The sequence below is a fragment of the Bombina bombina genome, chromosome 1, assembly GCF_027579735.1.
Source record: "Bombina bombina isolate aBomBom1 chromosome 1, aBomBom1.pri, whole genome shotgun sequence".
NCBI classification, from domain to species: domain Eukaryota; kingdom Metazoa; phylum Chordata; class Amphibia; order Anura; family Bombinatoridae; genus Bombina; species Bombina bombina.
The window spans coordinates 1,239,339,538-1,239,358,165 of NC_069499.1; the positions used below are offsets into that span (position 1 = coordinate 1,239,339,538).

The following is an 18,628-nucleotide window of genomic DNA, read 5'->3' on the forward strand; positions in this document are numbered from 1 at the left end:
AGGCGCCATAATATCACGCACCTCCCGGGCGGGAGATGCAGGTACTGACACGTGAGGCGAGTTAGTCGGCATAACTCTCCCCTCGCTGTTAGGTGAAATTTGTTCAATTTGTACAGATTGGCTTTTATTTAAAGTAGCATCAATACAGTTAGTACATAAATTTCTATTGGGCTCCACCTTGACATTGGAACAAATGACACAGATATCTTCCTCTGAATCAGACATGTTTAACACACTAGCAATAAACATGCAACTTGGTTACAATCTTATTTAACAAAAACGTATTGTGCCTCAAAGAAGCACTAAACGATTAAATGACAGTTGAAATAATGAACTGAAAAACAGTTAAAGCATCATCTTTAAAAACAACACAACTTTTAGCAAAGGTTTGTTCCCATTAGCAAAGTAACACTAATTAAATTTGCAACGTTTTAAATCACAGTCACTATATAAGTCTCACAGCTCTGCTGAGAGAATCTACCTCCCTTCAAAGAAGTTTGAAGACCCCTGAGTTCTGTTAGAGATGAACCGGATCATGCAGAAAATACAAGAGTAACTGACTGGAAATTTTTGATGCGTAGCAAAGAGCGCCAAAAACGGCCCCTCCCCCTCATACACAGCAGTGAGAGAGAAACGAAACTGTCATAATTAAAACAAGCAACCGCCAAGTGGAAAAATAATGCCCAAATATTTATTCACTCAGTACCTCAGAAATGCAAACGATTCTACATTCCAGCAAAAACGTTTAACATAAAAAATACCAATTAAAAGGTTTAATGTACTTTTACAGAGTAATTCCGGTGAAATACCATCCCCAGAATACTGAAGTGTAGAGTATACATACATGTCATTATAACGGTATGGCAGGTTTTTCTCATCAATTCCATTCAGAAAATAAAAACTGCTACATACCTCAATGCAGATTCAACTGCCCGCTGTCCCCTGATCTGAAGCTTTTACCTCCCTCAGATGGCCGAGAAACAGCAATATGATCTTAACTACTCCGGCTAAAATCATAATAAAAACTCTGGTAGATTCTTCTTCAAACTCTGCCAGAGAGGTAATAACACGCTCCGGTGCTATTGTAAAATAACAAACTTTTGATTGAAGTTATAAAAAACTAAGTATAATCACCATAGTCCTCTCACACCTCCTATCTAGTCTTTGGGTGCAAGAGAATGACTGGGGGTGACGTAGAGGGGAGGAGCTATATAGCAACTCTGCTGGGTGAATCCTCTTGCACTTCCTGTAGGGGAGCAGATAATATCCCAGAAGTAATGATGACCCGTGGACTGATCACACATAACAGAAGAAATCATATTTATTTTTTATATTTTACTGATTTTAATAAAATTAGCATTTGCCTGTCTGGTAAATATGATCTGTTAACCTCAATACTGTATGAAGATAAAAATATTCACCAAAAAATCCTTTAGAAATGACTCCATAAAAACAACAGCATTAACTCTTACAAAAATAATTTAAAGTTTTATTAGGCTTCAAATTTTCCAGGTATTAAAACATTTTAAATATGACATTGTAATAAACCAGAGAATAACTTATAGTATAGGCCTAGGGTACAAGTATAATGCAGATGCACAATAATGTTGACAGAACAACAAAAATATAATATGATGTCCATCTGTATCTGTTCTATGATCTTGAATTTGGCACCGGCCTGTAAAAATAAAAACAAATATTACATAAACATGGGCATTCTGTGCTAATTGCTTAGTCTACAGCAGAACTTTCATTTGTAGAACTAAAAAAGTAAATGTGACAAAAAAAATAACATGCCTTTATTTCAACTTCAAGGTTGGGATGAATACTAAAAAAGAATTGTATTTTTAACTTCCATAAATTCTCATGTCAATGCAATTTCCATCTAGATATTAACATATTTGGCCACGTTCCTTCCTAATCAAACAGATCACTACCTGCCAATGGGATGCTTAGAACCTATACTTTAACCCCTTAAAGACTAGCAACGTACCCTGTACATCACTCGGCTTTGAATAGGGAAGTGCTATTAAATGCGCGGTCTCGCCGCCAGTGTTGAGGCCACACTATTTACGATGACAAAAAGGGAGGGTATAATAGCGCAGTACCGCCACTTGTGGCGGGACACGTGCTATTTAAAAAAATATAACCCTTAATGAGCGGCAACATACATGGTAGATCTCAGTCGTTAAAGGGTTACTATATTGAGACTTTTTTTCCTTAAGATATTTATATTTTACTTCTCTAGAAATCAATGTGCACTATTTGATACCCTATGTTGTAATTTAAATTTTTGGTTGTGTTCCTAGACTTTTGGAGATAAAAGAGGGAAAGTCACAATGTGCAGTTTATTTCCTTTTCAATTGTGTTTTTTTCCTTTTACAAAATATTAAGTAATATGCTATCTAGATGTGTCATATTCTAAATCTTCATATCCCCACTTCCCTTCCCAAAGGAAAATGATATAGCAGAGTAGCATTTAGTAAGACAGTATTCTATTTACTTCTGTGATACTCCCATGCTATGTGAGGTGCTGCACTGCTTGCTTATTTAAAGGGACATTAAACACTAAGAGCCAGATTACAAGTGAAGTGCTAAATATTGCTTGCGTGCAAGCAATATTAGTGCTCCATTGAGTAATACCAGCGCCCGCTAATATTAGCTGGTATTACAACTCAAGTGTAAAATTACGCAAGCTCAGAATCTAAGTGCAGTGAAGGGGGTAAGTAGCTCAGCGATGCAGCAAATATAACACCCAACTCCGACCAACTTTACCCCCAAAATACTACCTAGTGCAAATATTTTATTAAAACATAAAAATAATACAATTTGTATTTTTTTTATAAAATACACTACACTGTATTTTGGGGGCATTTGGGGCATATTTATAAAATTGACCAGAGATCTGATCTCTGGTAAATTTTATAAGCTCTAGTTGCTACCACAAGCATATAGTAGCAATAACCAGACACTTCTAATGGCTGGTTATTTATTGCGTGCCTGCAAAAGGGCACATTTGTCTACTTGCGGGCGCGCAATAAATTAGCGCTCCACTTATAATCTAGCCCTAAATAAATGCTAGATAGAATGAAGCATTGAAAGAAAAGGTTAGTCTGTGAATAACATGTAGATGTATTTTTTAAAGTTATATTTGGTGTTTAAACATTAACAAACTAAGTGTAAAGTTTTAGTGTCTATAAAACAATGGGATCTTACTTAGGTTACCTTCTCTGCTGTGGCCAATTAGGGACAGTTATAAATTTATCACTAGAGTGTGCAGCCAATGGCTGTGTGGAATATAACAGTGTTCTGCACTTCCATTTCTAACAGGAACTGAAAAGCTCACAACTTCAGAATAGAATTACAGGAAAATGGGGACAAAATAAATAATGAAAGTGTGTATATATATATATATATATATATATATATATATACACACACACACAGTTTATCATTTTATATTACCATCTGAAGGTGTTTATTGTCCCTTTAAAAGGGCCTTAATAGTAAAAAAAAAATGACATCCTTTAATGTAAATTTAAGACTATTGACCCTGCACTACTGTGAGATTAACCCACACAAAGGCTTTAAACACACAATGGAAGTACTGATTGGTACCTGCAGAGCACTGCTGGTCCAGAGCAAAAACTGCCAACTGCTGCTTATCTAATCAGAAATACTAGTTGGATGACTAGCACTCATGATTGGATCAGCAGCACTTCCGCTCAGGATCAGCAGTGCTCTGTGGTTCCAAGCGGTACTTCTACTGTGTGTTTAATCCCTTTGTGGGTTAGTGCAGGGTTGATGGTCTTAAAATGAATTAAAACAAATTAAAGCATGCATTTTTTTACTAATATGCTCTTTTAAAGAAATAGATATTGTTTTATCTTAAGTTGCATGTTGCTGAAGCACTGAAAATTGTAAAGGGAGTTTCATTTAATGTTCCTGTGATAGGAGCATTCCTTTGTTTGAAGAACGTTTCTTTTTAGACAAGATTTATAATTCATTAACATTTTAATTGATATTAGTTGATAGTGCAATAAAAATCCTGTCACAAAGAAGCACCACTATCAAAATGGAACATTCCTTTCAAAGGGTCAGCTCTATCCAAGCACAGAGAGAACTCCAACATGGCTGCTCTATTTATGATCATGGGAGGATCAGGGAAGTGAGTAAAACACTCCCCTGCTGTATCACATCCATATAAGCATGTTGTATAAACAGAAATAAAACACTCCCCGCTGTATCACATCCATATAAGCATGTTGTATAAACAGAAATAAAACACTCCCCTGCTGTATCACTTCCATATAAGCATGTTGTATAGACAAAAACAAACACTCCCCTGCTGTATCACATCCATATAAGCATGTTGTATAGACAGAAACAAACACTCCCCTGCTGTATCACATCCATATAAGCATGTTGTATAGACAGAAACAAACACTCCCCTGCTGTATCACATCCATATAAGCATGTTGTATAGACAGAAACAAACACTCCCCTGCTGTATCACATCCATATAAGCATGTTGTATAAACAGAAATAAAACACTCCCCTGCTGTATCACTTCCATATAAGCATGTTGTATAGACAGAAACAAACACTCCCTGCTGTATCACATCCATATAAGCATGTTGTATAAAAAAAAAAAAAAAACAATTATAAAAGAAATGACTCAGTGGGGTGATTTAAACAAGAAAAAACATAACTGCTTACCTGTGACCACAAACAATTCTTGTGTGGGATTGGCAATCCCCTATGCATCTTCTCATTTCATGGTCAGTAATGTCTTTATAGACCCTTTGACATGTTTCTGTAATAGAAAACAACATCAAATAAATGAGTATAAAGTTAGATATGCAAAATTATTAGATAAAGTCTGTTCAGCAATAGTCTGTCCCGTTACATGGGCATAATACACTTTGTGATTATAACATGAATTATTTAATTATAAATAATAAAACAACTTTGCATTATACTTTCATTATTTTGCCCGCTTTGCCTGTAATGTAATGGTCTATGCAAAAGTTTTCCAGTGGCCAAATTTCACCACCATTTTCCTTATTTGGAGGAGCTAATCCTGATGTACTTCATGTGACAGTCACTCTAGTCACATCATACTGTCAGTAGACTTTTCCTTGTTTTATGTATGTTATCACAAAGTCACATCATACTGTCAGTATGCCTTTCCTTGTTTTGTTAGCACAAAGTCCATGCTAAAGCCAATTAGAAAGATATACAGACTATTATTAATCATTTGAGGTCTGAAGCCTGCTTTTCCAATTTTCAGCATAGTAAAAGCCCATATTATTCAGAGTTAAAGGGACATGAAACTCATTTTTTTTTTCTTTCATTATTTAGAAAGAGCATGTCATTTTAAACCACTTTCGAATTTACTTATTTTACCTAATTTGCTTCATTTTCTTGATATCACTTGCTGAAAAGCATATCTAGATATGCTCAGTAGCTGCTGATTGGTTGCTGCACATAGAGGCCTTGTGTGATTAGCTCACACATGTGCATTGCTATTTCTTCAACAAAGGCTATCTAAAGAATTAAGCAAATTAGATAATAGAAGTAAATTGGAAAGTTGTTTTAAAATTGCATGCCCTATCTGAATCATGAAAGTTTAATTTCGAATAGATTGTCCCTTTAAAGGGACATGAAACCCATCATTTTTCTTTCATAATTAAAATAGAGCAGGATTCTTCAAACCATGGGTCGGGACCCATTACTGGGTCACAACACCATGTGTGCTGGGTCCCGACTTGTGTGTGTGTTGTAGGAGTGTGTGTGGTGTATTGTATGAGATTGTTTGTGTGCATGTGTTGTGTATGAGAGTGTGTGTGTGTTGTATTAGTGTGTGTGTTATATAAGAGAGTGTGTGGTATGTGTGTTGTATGAGTGTGTGTGGTATGCGTGTGTTATGAAAGTGTGTGTGTATGTGTGTGTGTGTTGTAAGAGTGTATGGGGTGAGTGTGTATTATATGATAGTGTATGTGGTATGTTTGTTATATGAGAGTGAGTGTGGTATGTGTGTTACATGAAAATGTGTGTTGCATGAGAGTGTGTGGTATGTGTTTTACATGGAAATGTGTGTTGTATGAGAGTGTGTGGTGTGTGTGTTGTATGAGAGTGTGTGTGTTATTACATTTTACAACGCTTTCATATTTGACTATAATCAGGAATAAAGCATGCACATATTTTAGTTTCTTTGCCAAAAATTGCAGCTATCATGTTATTTATTTCTTACAAAATTATTTCAAGACCAAGTATAAAAATTGGGTCCTAAAGGTATGTGGTATCATGGCACTGGGTCTTGGGGGGAAAAGTTTGAAGAACCCTGAAACAGAGCATACAATTTTAAACAACTTTCCACTTTACATCTATTATTTAATTTGCTTAATTCTCTTGATATCCTTTTTTGAAGAAGCAGCAATGCACTACTGGGAGCTATTAAATTCATTGGGTGAGCAAATAACGTGAAGTATACATGTGCAGCCACCAATCAGCAGCTACTGAACATACTTAGGTATCCTTTTCTATAAAGAATACCAAGAGAACAAAACAAATTAGATAATAGAAGTAAATTGTAAAGAAAATTTATGCTTACCTGATAAATGTATTTCTTTTTTGACACAATGAGTCCACGGATCATCTTAATTACTAATGGGATATTCACCTCCTGGTCAGCAGGAGGCGGCAAAGAGCACCGCAGCAGAGCTGTTAAATAGCTCCTCCTTTCCCTCCCACTCCAGTCATTCAACCGAAGTTAAGGATAGAAAGGAAAAACCAACCATGAGTAGCCCTTGGATTCACACCAATAGAGATATTTACGCCAAATCTTATGGTAAATCTTTCTAGTTACAGGCTTACGAGTCTGAATCATGGTCTCTATGACCGAGTCAGAAAACCCCCGCTTGGATAAAATTTAGCGTTCAATCTCCAAGCAGTCAGCTTCAGAGAAACTAGATTTGGGTGAAGAAAGGGCCCCTGAATTAGAAGGTCCTTCCTCAACAGAAGTCTCCAAGGTGGCAGAGATGCCTACTCCACCAGATCTGCATACCAAATCCTGCGAGGCCAAGCTGGAGCTATGAGGATCACCGATGCCCTCTCCTGTTTGATTAGAGCAATGACCCGAGGAAGAAGAGCAAACGGAGGAAATAGGTATGCTAGACTGAAGGTCCAAGGGACCACCAGAACATCTATCAGCCTTGCCTGGGGGTCCCTGGACCTCGACCCGTATCTCGGGAGCTTGGCATTTAAGAGCCTTTATTCTATCCTGGATCTCATCCAAAGAAGTTTCTGTCCTGAGAGCCTCAGACAGTGCATCAAACCAATACACTGCCGCACTAGTGAAGGTAGCAATACACACAGCTGGTTGTCATTGCAGGCCCTGGTGTACAGTGTGAGTAAACCCTCTAACTTTTTGTCCATAGGATCTTTGAAGGTACAACTATCCTCTATGGGAATAGTAGTTCTCTTAGCTAAGGTAGAAATGGCTCCTTCCACCTTAGGCACTGTTTGCCAAGCCTCTTTGTTAGAGTCGGCTATGGGAAACATCTTCTTAAAAATAGGAGAGGGAGAAAAAGGTATGCCCGGTCTCTCCCATTCCTTAGCAATTATTTCATAAGCTCGGTCAGGGACCGGAAACACGTCTGTCAAGGAAGCAACCTCGAAATATTTGTTCAGCTTACTAGACTTCTTAGGAACAACCACTACCGTGGAGTCACTGTCGTCCAAAGTAACTAAATCCTCCCTAAGTAACAGACGGAGGTGTTCTAGCTTAAACCTAAAAGATACAACCTCAGAATCAGCCAGAGGAATTACACTTTCTGAATCTGAAATTTCTCCTTCAGATGGTACAGCGGTATCCTCCTCTTCTGTATTCTGGGAGGGCACCTCCAAAATTGCAACAATTGCATCAGAAGCCTCGCTTACTAAATGTCTGATTTTCCTTTTTACGCTTTCCCTGTCACATTGGAAAAGCAGACAACGCATCATGAGAGAAGCTATGTCTTTTAAGGTAACTCCAGCGGGAGCTAGAGCAGAAGTGCAGGGCACTGCTTGTGAGGGAGGTAACATTCGGGACGCTTGGGGAGAAAGCTGTGGCATATTTTGAACCTCGTCATAAGACTCTTGGACAGTATCGGCTTTAGAAAAATTTTGCTCAGAAAAAATATTTTCCCTATAATTTAAAGTCCTCTCAATACATGAGGGACAGAAAGGTATAGGTGGTTCCACATTTGCATCAAAAAACAAGGAGCAAGTGACATCTTGCAAGTCTCCTTGGTCCATACTGTTCACAATGAGTAAATTAATAAATAAAAAACCTCAAAAATGAATTAAAATTTTTGTAATGAAAATATGTTACTGTGTCTTTAAATTTAAACAGGTAACTTTTTTACCCAACTATGTCAATTATGAAAATATCACAATTTGAACACTACAGACACCTTTACACCTCAGTAACCCTGCTGAGGTGCCTACCTGACTGCTAAACAGGAGTCAATGTCCCTTTTCTTGTGGTGCAGGAACGATCCGGACCTCAGCAATAAGAATAGTGCCAACGGATAATGCTAGAAACGCCTGCTTTACTGGAAACCATGCGTTTCTAGTGACACGCTACTGAACTGAAGCCCATCGTGGGCGTTACTATATGCACCTCATCTCCTGATCAGCCTGTTTGCTAAGTAAAGCCGTCGGGAGACACAAACCACCAGAGCAAATGAAAAAGCTTTACTCCCAGCCCCAGTGCCTGCAGATATGGTTGTCTAAAATCCTCTCCAGTCTAGGAGAGTCTGTAGTCCCCAAACATAAAGCGCCCCTTCCTGTATGAGCCTTATATGTTAATTTTTCCAATAAATGTTCACACCTTTATCTCTGAGATGCTTTGTTTCCTTGGCCCCAGAATAAAAAAGCAGCACTTACCTCGTATCTGCCTGACAGCAAGGCAGCTCACAGGCTTGAGAGGTCCTATCCCTCACATCAACCTGTGGAGAAATAAAAGTCTGAGTAAATTACATGGGAGGCGCAGTGAGAATTATGTCCCACAAGTTCCCATTGCTCTAAAGCCACCACTGCTCTACTGAAGAGACTGATATGGACTACGGCTACACTCTAGGACAAAGCAGCACAATCTTGCACTACTTTAAAAATAATAAACTCTTGATTGAAGAATTTTATCTAACAACTCACTTTACCACTTCCTAGCACTAACGTAGGCAAAGAGAATGACTGGAGTGGGAGGGAAGGGAGGAGCTTTTTAACAGCTTTGCTGTGGTGCTCTTTGCCGCCTCCTGCTGACCAGGAGGTGAATATCCTATTAGTAATTAAGATGATCCGTGGACTCATCATGTCATGAAAAAGAGAAATCGTTTAACCCCTTGAGTGCTAACAACGGCTCTGAGCTGTCACAGGGTTTCCCACTCTGGTGCTAACAACGGCTCAGAGCCGTCGCTAGCACTCTCCCACCTTGAGGGAGATCTGGGGGCTCCCACCCGCTCCTACCCCGGCGATTGGGCCTGCATAGTGACAGGCATCACCGGGCTTCACGTTATGCATGGTGATGTCACACGCAATGACTTGATGACATCACCGTGCAACTGTATTTAACATTAACAATGTTAAATATCGAAGCAGGGGGCATGCTGCTTAGAAGCCTGTATCTCAGGCATCTAAGCAGCTACAGACCCCAAGACCCACTGTTGGAAATGTAATCGTCTAACCTTTCCAACAGTGTAAGTCTTGGGGATCTGAAAAAAAAAGGAAAAAAATAAATATATATTTTAAAAAATATAAAACAAAAAAAAAAAAAGCTTAGCACCAAGGTGGGAAAGTGCTTAGCACTGAAGGGTTAAAATCTCATGCTCTATACTGAATCATGAAAGACAGAAAAACCTTGGGCTTCATGCCCCTTTAAATTATAGTAAATGGTGCAAAATAAAAAGTATATTGCAAAGTTGCATAACTAAACATTTTATATTGTGATCTCAATGTGTGTTATGCCCCTTTAAAGCATATATGTCTATATGTGTGTACATATATATTAAAGTGATGGTAAATCCTAGCGTTTGTGAAACGCTAGGATTTACCATTGGAACAAATAAAGGGGACTTTCATTCATGATGTATAAAATACTTCATGCTGAAAGCTCCTTTTTTTGTTTGCAGCGTTTGCCGCACTGAGCTGCTAAGGCAACCTACGGCAGAACGGAATTTGACTGAGGTGACGTTTCCACCTCTTAGCCAATAGCCTTGCAGGAAATTCGAGGCCTGTCACTTTAATGTTTTTATGTGTGTATATATGACTGTAAATACATATATACACATATAAATACAATAATATATATGTATACATATTTTTATATATATATATATATATACATACATACATACATACAAAAACATCTTTAGCAATATATGTGTCTCAATGTCAAAGCCATTTGCCTGCCTTTTTTTTTTCTAGCACCCGAGATCTCATATCTTTTGAACCCTTAAAACTTTTTATGTGCAGTATTTTTTATTAGACTTTCGGCTAGATTGCGAGTTTTGCGTTATGAGTATAACGCTGCTTTTTCACTATCGCTGCTATTACGAGTCTTGTAAGTACAGTTGTACCGCACACTTTTTTGGCCGTCACGCAACGTAACTACAACACCTTTCAAAAAGTCATTTTTCAATGGGACTTCCATAGAAGTTGTTTGTATTTTATTTTTTTATTACAGGCAAAAGAGCTGATTTATTTGGGGCAATGTCCTGCAAAAGGCCCTTTTAAGGGCTATTGGCAGTTTAGTTTAGGCTAGGGGTTTTTTATTTGGGAGGGGGGCTTTTTTATTTTGATAGGGCTATTAGATGAGGTGTAATTAGTTTAAATATTTGATCATTTATTTTTTTATTTTGTGTAATTTTGTGTTTATTTTAGTTAATTGTATTTAATTAATGTAATTTATTTAATTTTAGTGTAATGTTAGGTGTTAGTGTGAGGCAGGTTAAGTTTTATTTTACAGGTAAATTATTTTTTTATTTATTTTAACTAGATAGTTAGTAAATAGTTAATAACTATTTACTAACTAGTCTACCTAGTTAAAATAAATACAAACTTAGCTGTTAAATAAAAATAAAACCTAAGCTAGCTACAATGTAACTATTAGTTATATTGCAGCAAGCTTAGGGTTTATTTTATAGGTAAGTATTTAGTTTTAAATAGGTATTATTTAGTTAATGATAGTAATTTTTATTTAGATTTATTTTAATTATATGAAAGTTAGGGGTGTTAGGGTTAGACTTATTTAGTATTAGTGATGTGGGAGGCCAGAGGTTTAGGGGTTAATAACTTTAGTATAGTGGTGGTGACGTTGGGGGTGGCAGATTAGGGGTTAATAAATTTATGTAGGTGGCGGCGACGTTGGGGGCGGCAGATTAGGGGTTATTAAATTTATGTAGGTGGCGGTGACATTGGGGGCAGCAGATTAGGGGGTTAATAAGTGTAGGTAGGTGGCAGCAACATTGGGGGCGGCAGATTAGGGGTTAAAAATTGTAATGTAGGTGTCGGCGATGTCGGGGGCAAAAGATTAGGGGTGTTTAGACTCGGGGTTTATGTTAGGGTGTTAGGAGTAAACATAAATTTTCTTTCCCCATAGGAATCAATGGGGCTGCGTTACGGAGTTATTGCAAGTGTTAGGCTTTTTTTTAAGCCGGCTCTCCCCATTGATGTCTCTGGGGAAATCGTGCACGAGCACGTAAAACCAGCGCTGGTATTTGTGTGCAGTATGGAGCTCAACGCTGCCATATTGCCTGCTAACGGCCGGGTTTTTGCAAACCTGTAATAGCAGCGCTATTAAAGGATTCCAAAACTTTTGTTTTTTGTTTATACCTGGACCACAAATTTCATAATAAAACATTTATATATTATAAATTACTTACTTTTAAACTCCAAGGATGTTTCCTGACATAATAAAATTAAACTTTAATTTTCTATGCTGATGTCATCAATCCCCACCCTCCAATATGGGTTGTGCACGATAAGAATACATTTCCAACCGGATTGCGCTATCATGAATATAATTAAGTGACAATTTCGTCACCATGTGCATGCGTACTGTGATCCCTAAACTCGCGCATGCGTACTGCGACCCATGATCGTCCAAATTGTAAGCAAAATAAATGTTTCATTAATTATTTGTTTGTAATTAATGTAAATAGGGTATTAATGCTCGTTATTTGTAGGGAGATTCTCGCAGCGCACCGCTCTTACCTGCTCTGTACAGCTCCGTCATCCACTCTGCTATCGATACAGCGGGTCTGCTAGTTTGCTGAGAGTAACGTTAAGGTAGATTCAGCATATCGCGCATGCGCATCATCCGCTCTGCTATTGATACAGCGGGTCTGCGCATGCGCATCACGGCAATAAGTCGCCATTTGTATAACCTGGGTTATCGGTCGGGATTAGACAATGCAAAAGCATAGCCGGCAGTGGGTTTGGAAATAGTTTAATTTTACTAACAGGATTTCTACTAAACTGTAGTTATTTGAAACAGAATGTAGATTACAAAATGATGTAAAATTTATACATTTTGCAATTGCATATAACTTTTTTTGTGGGTTTAGTGTCCCTTTAAAGGTGAGCGGTGGGGGGCGTGGCCTGACGGTGCTGAGGAATGGACGCTTAATCACAGAGCTCCGCTTAGCACACTGAGCAAACTATATATATATACAGTCCTAATTTGATGCCAATCTGCAATAAAACAAAAGGAGGAACATCTAATACCCTAGCCCAACCGAGCTCAAAGACCGCAAGAGGGGTAAATGATTACAGTTTGAACACAAACACTTGGCGGACACTCTGGGGCTCCTGACCGCATGGAAGACGGTGATAACTTCGGAAGCCACGCGGCTACTAAAATACACTATACAGCCAACGACGATCATCATCCAGATCGCCCGACCTCAGCCAGAATGCAATAATTACCGGAGGGAGACGGACACAGAGAGCAACAGAGGGAATCTCCCTACGCAATATCACAAGTTTGTTAGAGCGCTTCCAAGATGGCGCTGACGGCAGGATTACTTAGAAAACGGAACTCCCGCATGGCTGCAACCATAAGATAAGGATTGAAGAGAGACACAACGAGTAAATAGAGGTACATCTTTATCAAACCTATTACGGCACAACTGTCACATCTTGCAATAAAAATGCTGTAACACCTGATTTGAACACAAACATTTGCTTCAACTACACAGTTAAGGGGCCCCACTGTGGAATTAATGATGGGACAATAGTTCACTAATATACCCCTTTTGCTTACAAGTAAATACCCTAAGCAACAACCCCTATAGTGCGCTAGGGATCCTGACAAAGTACAGAGAGAAACAGAGAGACAACCTCACAAGAACACTACCATAAAGTGAAACACCTTCACAGCCGCTGCAAACAACCTGCCATCCCAAGTGCAAACAATACCGGTCAGGGCCCCTGGAGACACCGACTCATAGGGGTAACGATCTACCATCACCCCTATAACAAGGGACACATTAACATTAATATTCCTCCTAAACATGTCTGCCAGACGTTTACCAAAAGGAGACAAGATACCCAAATCCTCCTCTGTCAGTAACTTCTTCAAAATGACCCCAACCCCTAAAACAAGCATTGTAGACGAACCACAAGAAGGGGAACAAGAAATATCAGACACAGAACAGACAGACATGAATTCAGATTCTACCCCTGTGACCAAAGCAGATTTGAAAGGTTTAGTATCCAAGCAAGACATAACCACTAATTTCGAAAAACTTTGGAATAAAATAGATAACATGCACACAGCAATGGCCAATAGCCTATCTGCGATTAAAACAGACATAGCAGAACTTGGGGGGAGGCTGGATACATTGGAGGAGCATACAGACACCCTGGTTGAAGACATCACCAATGTGAATCAATCAATAGCCTCTCACCATCAGGAGATATCTGAGATTCACGAGAAGCTGGAGGATCTTGAAAATAGGAGTAGGAGAAACAATATTAGACTGAAAGGTGTTCCAGAAAGTATCCCTACTAAGGATCTCCTCTCCTATATAGCACAGCTCTTTCACCATGTGACGGCAGGAGCCGGGGATTTTGACATGGGGATCGAAAGAGCACATAGAGCCCTCAAACCCAGACCCAAAGAGGGCATGCCTCCCAGAGACATAATCATCAGGATGGCTTTGTTTCAGGATAAAGACAAAATCTTGCAAGCTGCACGTAAAAACCCCACGTTGAAGTTCCAGGGGTCCGTGATACAATTTTATCAAGATCTCAGTGTCAGAACCCTTCAACGCAGAGGAGCCATGAGACCTTTGACACAGCTATTGAGGAAACATCAAGTCCCATACAAATGTGGCTTCCCTTTTGCCCTCTATATTACTAAGGACTCTAAAACAATCACTCTCAGGGAGCCATCTGACATTCCAGAGGTCTGTCAGGTTTTGGGCTTTGAGGTACCTAACATACCGATCTCTATCTCACAACAACAACCAGTGAAACCTGCTGAACAGATCTCGAAACCACAATGGTCCAAAGCACCAAGAAAGAAACAAAAAATTTGACACTGCTTTGCTACGACTTAAACATGAGATACAATGGTTTGTTGAGACCATTTTTCCATTGGGCACCTACAGGTCCTGAATTGGACTTATGATTCACTAATGGACATACTTGATAATATCACCATGGACTGTGCAGACCAAGGCGAGCGAGAAAATTTGCTTCCCTTCTGCTGATGCAGAGACACTTCGCTGGCAAAGATGCTAGATGCTGCAACACCAAAGTTTAGCCACAATGGTTAACTTCCAGGCATAGGACTATTAACTCAACCACACCTAGCTCAGCGTTGCTAAAGCGACGACCCCAATTTAATGTTTATGTTATTATACCTTATGCAACTCTTTAATATGTATTTTCTTATTTCTTTTCCTCTCTTTCTTTTCTTCCTTCCTCCTGCAAAGGAGAAAACTAGAGATCCACAATGTTGGTTTTTACATGTAGCCGAAGTATACTGTTGTTACCTGTTTTTTTGTTTGTTTCAAGATGAGGAATGGGAGACATCATTACAATTAGGGCTCAACGAGAAGACGAGCAAAAAACTTATACTAAGTTGGGATGGCTCACGGATGGGTAGAACACATGGGGGGGGGTCTATTCGAGACAAGGTAAGCTAACAACCCACAACACACACAAACATGGTAGGTGAACTATCTATTATCACACACAATGTTAGGGGCTTGAATACAGATATCAAAAGGAGACTAGCTTTTAAACAATACACTACACTTAAAGCCAACATTTTGTTTCTACAAGAAACACACTTTGTCACCCCTCAACTCCCTTATTACTGGACCAAGAAATACCCCACACACTTTCATGCGACGGCCAAGACAAAAAAGAGAGGAGTCTCAATTTTTATCCATTCTACAGTTAACTACGTACACGAATCCACTATTGCAGACGCTGACGGTAGATACTTACTTCTAAAGGGCCAGTTAGATAATGTAGACACCATCCTATGTAATGTCTATGCACCCAACGAGCAGCAACATGTTTTTTTTAAGAATATCTCGCAGATCCTTACTCAATGGGCACAAGTCAGAATAATCCTGGCGGGAGACTTCAATGTCCCCATTTCACCACTAGACGACCCAAAGCCGACAGCGGCTTCGAGCAAACAGCTAAGACGCAATAGTACAATAAAGAAAATTCAGGTCTCACTGAGCTCTCATTCACTAATAGATTCATGGTACACACTAAATGGGAAAACCACTGATACTACGTTTTATTCAGCAGCGCATAACACGTACTCCCGACTTGACTTTATATTCACTAGCCAAATCCTACAACCGACATTTCACTCCTCGGACATATGCCCCTGTGTCTGGTCGGACCATTCAATAGTGACACTCAATATGAATGGACTGAATGATCCAAATAGAATTAGATCTTGGACATACGATGCAACATTACATAAAAACCCACAGGTTCATGCCTCCACTCTACGACACCTCAATGAATATTGGAATATTAATACTGACACCACTAACAACCCTACACATGTGTGGGCAGCACATAAAGCTGTAATTAGGGGTACACTCATTAAAGAAAGATCTGACCACATTAGACAAACGAGACAAAACATGCAACAGATGCACAACGACATAGCCCACTTAGAAAAACAACACAGACTAACAGGGAGTCCTGCCACTTTACTCAAGCTCCAAACCAAAAGAGACTCACTAACCAAGATTTTGAACGCCCAAGCCAATAGAGCTATTATGAGACTAAAATCACAATACTTTATCTACGCCAACAAGCCTGACAAATTCTTAGCCCATAAGCTTAGAGAAAAATTTAAGACTGCAAATATCCCACTAATTGAGAGACCAAATGGCACAACGACTACCCATCCCCAAGAAATAGTAAACACATTTGGGGACTTCTATGCTACACTATATGACGGTCGTAAAGTAACAATCAGCCCAACCACGGAACGCATCACAGATAGTTTTCTAAATTCCCCCACACTGGTCAAGTTAACAGAAGAGGACAAAAAAACACTAAATGAACCCATCTCAACACTAGAAATAATCCTTGCCATTAGAGCCCTGAAACCAGGTAAAGCTGCAGGTCCAGACGGTTTTCCGGGGGAATACCATAAGCTTTTCAGTAAAGAACTCATTCCACATCTGACAAAGTTTTGCAACCACATTATGCAGGGTCACCCTATCCCCCCTGAGCTGTTACAGGCGAAAATTGTGGTAATACCTAAACCAGGCAAAGACCCAAAAAAATGCTCTAGCTACCGTCCTATCTCCCTAATCAACCAGGATTTAAAAATCTTTACTAAAATCCTCGCCAATAGATTGTCCCACATTATGCCCAAACTAATACACAGAGACCAAGTGGGGTTCATTAAGGATAGGGAGGCCCCAGACAATATCAGACGCATTATAGATACGGTTCACCATTTATGCGACAGTCGAACGCCTTCTCTGCTCCTCGCGTTGGATGCGGAGAAGGCGTTCGACAGAGTAGACTGGGGGTATATGACTAAAACTCTAACACAGATGAACTTTGACGGCCCTTTTATGGATGCTATTAAGGCCATCTATACTGGCCCAAAGGCACAAATATCCTCCAACGGGTATAGATCTAGATCCTTCCCAATTTTGAATGGTACAAGACAGGGGTGCCCACTGTCCCCCTTATTATTTGCACTATGCATCGAACCCCTAGCAAATAAGATAAGAGCCAACCCTGATATAGTGGGAGTCCGGGTGGGAAACATAGAATACAAAATTAACCTCTTCGCAGATGACATATTGCTCACCCTAACCAAACCCATGCTGTCACTGCCCAGCTTATATGAAACTCTAGGGGAGTTCTCACTAATTTCAGGCTACCGCATCAACACGGATAAGTGTGAAATGCTGCCTTTGGGTATTCCTCCACATACGAAGAAATTAATAGAAATAAACTTCGAACTAAAAGAATCTAAACAGTCAATGAAATATCTAGGGGTGGGAGTAACGGCTCAGACACAAGATCTATACAAAGCAAATTATTTGCCACTATACAAATCCATTAGAAAAGATCTTCAAAACTGGAGACAACATAACTTCTCCTGGGTGGGGAGGATGTCAGCAGTAAAAATGACTGTATTCCCCCGACTGCTCTACCTCTTTAGAGCCCTACCCATACGCATTATACGCCCAGACCTGGAGAAGCTTCAGGCAGAGATTCTGGCGTTTATCCGTGGTAAAAAATTGACCAGGATAGCAGGACGGACCATGACTAAACATAGAAACTTTGGAGGCCTAGGGATACCCAACCTAATCGATTATTACAAAGCCGCTAGGCTCGCCCAAGACACACTAATACTTAGAGCTAGGGAGGAGGCCCTTTGGATACAACTAGAATCAGACATGGAGGGCAGGAAGGGTTTGGACGAGATATTGTGGGACCCCAGGGGTGGCACTCGAGAGACAAAACAGAAACAACCAATCACAACTGACACTACCCAACACATATGGTCAGAACTAGCATACAAAAAGGGGATGTGCCCCAAAGACTCGACACTGCGACCTATCAGATACCTTTTAAATGAAGACTCACAAAGAGAAATCAATAAGTGGGAGAACAAGGGATTGTATCGTGTGGCAGACCTTTTCATACAAAACAAAATTATGACCCAAGCCCAACTAAACGACAAACTATATCCTGTTATAGTTCCTTGGTATCTATATCTTCAATTAACCTCATCCGTACATACATTTCTACAATCGACCCAACCTAGAGGTAAATCCATCCTAGAACATATATGTAGATCTCCAACCAGACCAAAACACTCTATCTCCAGAATATACTTAGACATCCAAACTCCAAGCACTATGACTAAAACACCGCTCATGCTCAAATGGGAAACAGACCTGGAAACTAGCCTAGACACAGACACATGGTACACGACTTTTGCAGCAGCTACCAGAGGCCTGTTGAGCGCTGATTTAAGAGAAAACACCCTGAAGACAATGTTCAGGTGGTACCTAACACCCCTTAGGACGTCACATATGTCACGATCTAGTTCTAGGTTATGTTA

The 18,628-nt window shown here is 39.5% G+C and overlaps 1 long non-coding RNA gene across 1 annotated transcript in view; it reads right to left on the reverse strand.

Moving 5' to 3' along the window:
* Positions 1 to 1,461: 1,461 nt before the first annotated feature.
* The window catches only part of LOC128642167 (uncharacterized), a 49,400-nt gene continuing 32,233 nt past the window's right edge, over positions 1,462 to 18,628 (reverse strand). The window contains exons 2-3 of the long non-coding RNA XR_008399629.1: positions 4,720 to 4,816; positions 1,462 to 1,678 (exon numbers count right to left, since the gene is read on the reverse strand). This is a non-coding gene — a long non-coding RNA (uncharacterized LOC128642167). The remainder of the gene's footprint in view (positions 1,679 to 4,719; positions 4,817 to 18,628) is intronic.